Source organism: Macrobrachium nipponense, chromosome 35 (assembly GCF_015104395.2).
Source record: "Macrobrachium nipponense isolate FS-2020 chromosome 35, ASM1510439v2, whole genome shotgun sequence".
NCBI lineage: Eukaryota > Metazoa > Arthropoda > Malacostraca > Decapoda > Palaemonidae > Macrobrachium > Macrobrachium nipponense.
Window position 1 is genome coordinate 29,264,196 of NC_061096.1, and position 5,388 is coordinate 29,269,583.

Here is a 5,388-nt window from a genome sequence, read left to right on the forward strand (position 1 = left end):
TCTTTCCCATCTTTTTCTCCCCTCTACCTGTGGGCAGAGGGACACAGTCGTCACCCTGCTGGAAAGGATGAGATGCAGGTAAGCTACTCGACTGAGCCCCATCCTATCCCTTTCATTAGGGATAGGAGTGAATATCCACCACTTCCCCCAACAAGGGGGGGGAAGTGGAAGCCAACAAGAGACAAACCCATAACTTTATGTTGCCTCTTGCAAACAGGAACAAGTTCTTGCTAGCTAGTTTTAAGAGATACGCTTGCCTCTCTCTTATTACTTGGGTCCAGAAGTCTGACCATTGATCCTACGGTGCACACCCGAATCAATTGGACAGAGGCTAGGATACCCTCCCTCGCTCTTATGATCAGGGAAGCAATCCAAGGTTGGGCGAACACCAGTCTGTTCACAAAGACTCAGATTCCTCCCACCAAGAAGTGAGTCTTCCTATTGTAAAAGGACTGATGGTTTGTATATCCTACCGGAACAAATGACAATTTGGCCAAAATTGCATTTTTCCTAACTATACAAACTTGAGGTCCTTTTACATATAGTCCCACCTCATGCCACCCCTCACTCTGAACTTTTTTGCCTGTGCCTAAAGCAAAAGTGATTCTTCACCTCCCAGTCGCGCGGTGCGCACACTGTCGGACAAGCAGTTAACTACCGAACTCCCTTGTTCGAAGCTTACGACCGTCCAGCTGCCGCTAGTTACCTTCCTATTGTAAAAGGACCTCAGGTTTGTATAGTTGGGAAAAATGCAATTTTGGACAAATTGTCATTTTATCTTATGAAAACTTTGAATTTATTGTTTGTCACACTGTTCACCTTGTTAAAAGGCGACCAATAGCATTTAAGGAATCCCTTAGAGAGGCAGATTTAAACTTTGTACCTGAACCAATTACACCCGAAAAGTTGGTTAAGGGCTATGAACTGACTTCCCTTAATCTCATTCCAGAATTACAGGGCATACCAGATGAGGATCCTGACTGGCAACCTTGTGCAAATCCCCAACAGGTTAAAGATGAATAAATGAAATTAAGGGAAGCCAGAAATAATCTTTTGTCTAATTATCATTCCCAGTTCCTAGGTACACTTATCAACCAAGCTGTTGATAAAAAGGATAGATACAAACCTATTACACAGAGGAGTGATAAAATTGGGGATGTTGTCCTACTGAAAGAGATACACATCAAACCTAACAATTATCCTAAGGGATTGGTTAAAAATTGCAATTCAACAGTAACAGTGAGGTTACAGGAGCATTGATACAAAATGGTTCTTCTAAAGAAGTTGTTAAAAGGCATATTACAACACTGATTCCTTTTCTCAAAAGATCGGATGATCAAGACATTTCTGGGACTACTGATGATTTACTTCGACTTTTATCAAAGGCTACTCCCCGTGTAAAAAGAAAGGCTGCTATAGTTGGTGAACAGAAAACACGGGAGATTTTGACTGAGTGAAGTATTAATATATTTTATTTTCTAAGATGAAATTTTTGTTTTAGAGAAAAAAATTGAATTCCTGGTGGTGGACTAAAGGAAATTTAATTTACTATATGCAGTATTAATATATATTTCATATGTTAAGACATAAGATATGTAAATTACTAATTTTGTTAAGTACTTGTCACATATATAACTACCCCTCGGCCCATTTCAAATAGGCCCTTGCACATGTTACCCGTAGTTTATCGGGCAAAAAAGTTTACTTCGGTTAAGACGGAGTGAGCAGCAGCAGTCCGGCAGCCAGTTGTCTTAGACTCGGACGCAAACCACCTGCAGAAGTTTAATCTTTCCTTCTATCAATAGGAACTGGAAGGAGCTGAATTTCATATGCATTTTTATAAACCTGACATACCAGCAATGATCGGGGTGTAAACCTTATTCCTGGGGAGTGTGCTACAGTGTCTACGTTGCGCCGTCTGTTCAAAGAAGTTCTACAACGCTCGTCATCATCTTGGCATGAGTCGTGATCAAGAGTCTGAACATAACCTCTTAATATAACCAACCACCGCTCTGGAGTTCATTACAGGTAAGGGTCAACCTGAAATCGGGTCATTGGTTAAGCCCTTTGTAAATTCTAGCCTTATTGAAGTGATTCTATAAGTAAGGCCTTGCTTGTCTTAAAGTAATCATCAAACTGCATCAAAATTTACGTGTCTTGTGTCTTGGCATCTACGTAGTACGTACTCTAGTGACTGTTAGCAGTTTTTATATACCTTTGGGAGTGTTACGTTTTTAATATGCATTTTTGCTAGGATAGCCATTAATCACTTTGATAATTCAGCTTTAACGTGATTAGTTTACTGTTTATAGATTGATAGGCAGTTTAAGACATAGTTTTGTTTTCATTATGCTTTTCGTGTTTAACGATGACCTATCATAATTTCAGATGATTACAGAACTGAATTAGACATTGTATATCCGCAACATCGTACATCGCTAGTCGTCGTAAATTCTTCAGGACCAAAGACAGTTAATGTAACGAGAGCCTCTTGAGTTTTATTAGGTGTTCATGTTTACTTGAGGGAAATTTCTCGGTGTATGTTGGTATATTGTTAATATACTGGTTAACTATGTTTTGTGTTTCCTTAGTGCCTACAGTTTAAGAGTATTTTGGTGTGTCTACTTTAAAAAATGTAGTTCAAGATCAAAGGTTTGTATATGTGTAAGAAATGATAAATTTTAAGTACATAATTGGCATTTTTCTACAATAAAATATGTACCAACTGGATGGCTGGGGATTCCTCCCATACAATTGCTAGCCAACTACCAATATCCACCTCGTGTTTTAGGTACACTGCCATATCCAATATCCAATTTGTGCTGAAAGTAAATATGTATGCCCAAATGTCAAGATGTCAGGTTAGTTTTAGGAAAATGACCAACTGTGGAAAAAAAAGCCATGTATTAGGACAAATATTTAAATACCAGAAAAAATATTTTGTATGTTGGTTTCTTGTATGTGGTAATAATTCTTTTCTATGCTACTTTGCAGTGCCCAGACGAGATGTCCTCAGCAATGGGTAATCAGTCGGCTATCCAGCTCCAAAGCCTATCAAAGAGCTGCAGAGTCTAGATGAGGTGTCCTCAGCAATGGGTAATCAGTCGGCTATCCACCTTAAAAGCCTATCAGAGCTGAATGTATACACTGAACCAATTGCCATGACATGGAAGATGCCTATAGATGCTTCCCTTCATCTCCAAATGCCTTTTGTCATAATCATTCCTTGGTGTTCTACAAAATTAAATTTACTGATTATTTTGTTTTCAGTTTTTTTTTTCAAATTTGCACAAGACTTAAGGAAATTCAAGCTTGACATGATAAGTCATATAGATTAAATTAAATAGGTTTTGTTAAGGGCACAAACCTAAGAAAATTCAAGATTTAATGATGATATTCATATACGTACAGTGGTACCTCGTTTGTCGAACTTTTCATATGTCGAACTTTCCGTTTTTCAAACAAAATTTTTGAGAAAATTTTGTATCGTTTCTCGAACAAATGCTTGTACTTCGAACTGACTGATTATCTAGTTTATACTTGTATTCGACGGCCTACTGGGTCTTACAAGTTAAACTGTATTAATTTATTTTTTCATTTACAATATATAGTTTAATGATAATATTTGACAAAATACATTAAAGTATAAAGCATTTAATATAAAATTTAGCTTTCAATATAACATTTAGAAAAGAAGATTTATAAAATCGTACTTAACCGTGGTGACGTCACGCCCAGCTGACTTGAGACTGAACGAGGGTGTTGATATGTTGGAGAGAAAAAGAGTTAAAATATTACTGTATATATGTAAAAGCAATAACAATTCACATAAAAAGGGAATTTTTCAATAAATTTAACAATGATAAAGTATGAAAACAATCAAATGCAATAAAAAAAGGCTTTAATTGAGAAAGTGTCCAGTGCGCCGAGTGAGACGGTCTAGTTGAACAATATTAACAAAATACAAAGTAAATGAAATTACAAAGCTTTTCACAGTAAAATCATTCGTCATTGCGGTGATACACAGTTAACTTGAGGTAGAGGGAGGTAGCGTTTATATTTTTTAGGAATAATGAATGAATGATTTTAAGTTATCGTGGGTCGTGTTATTGTTGAGGAGAGAAGAAGAAACAGTAAAATCTTTACTATAATATGTACCTAAAAGCAGTACCAATGCACATTAAAATAAAATGTTACTGTATTTCACATTGAATTGAACGTAATGATAAAATATGAAAACAGTCAAATGCAATACATAAAAAATGAAAAAAAGTCTGAACTGAGCCAGTGCTCGTTGTGCCGAGTGAGACGGTCTAGTTGAACCAAGGTCTAGAGAATATAAGGTATTGTCATACGCAGCTTAAACTGGGGTACAGGAATATGCTGGGGTCACACATTCACGTATCACGACGGCGTATGCCCACGTATGTGGATCGTGGGCATCATCGCGGTGAAATGACCTTGAACAGCTGGTAAACAAGACACGGGCTAACAGACGTAAAGCCAGCACTGTAAATTGCGCCGCAAATGTACGCGCAAAGAAAGCAAGGTCGGACGTTTACCTGGAACTTACGCCGATAGTGTAATGTTCTATGTACGTCACCTTCACGTCGTGACCACGCCCACCTTTGTGGGGCTGTAGGGTACAAAATGGCCGGCCTGTAAACAGAGCAGGCTGTAAAGTGATGGAAATGTATGAATGTAAAAATATTACATTATGAAAATCCAGGTTGTAAATTCACTTTGGTAGAATTCTGCATGTACTGTAAAATATTGTAAAAAAATTAAGTCAGGCATTATAATATACATACCATTGGCAGTCCCAACATCTTGGGCTTCTTCTGACGGACGATGTGGGGCTTGAGGAAGTAGAATATGTTCAATATTCACTTCTCCCTGTCCGTCAGTCTTCCTCCTTGTCGCTGTCATCACTCTGTATCTCATCCAACTCCGACTCCTGCATGTAGGTGGAAGATGACATTTCCTCGACCTGAGTGTTGGGTGTCTGCAGGAGTGGCTGTAGGAGTCTTCTCCGGGCCGAAAGAAGGTCCTGCAAGATGTGACTTTGATGGTCCCTTCCTTGGTCGTTTTAGGAGGTTCTGCATCTTGAAGAGCATTGTGGTGAGTACTTGGAGGAAACTGCTGGTCTCGGGAGACGGAAACAACAGCTGACCTGAGGGTGGTTGTTGTTGTATTGAGCGCCGACGTGACCTTTTATACCACGCTACATCGTTGCCATGTCGTACAGGGTTGTAAATGTGCGATTCGGTTTCCCCGTAGGCTACAGCGCAATTAGGAGGCCCACGTCCTTCGCGGCGGAAAGAAAACAATGACGGTGAACAATGCAGGTGACCCTAGCGCCTACCCTGCAGTAGTCACCGTGGGTCC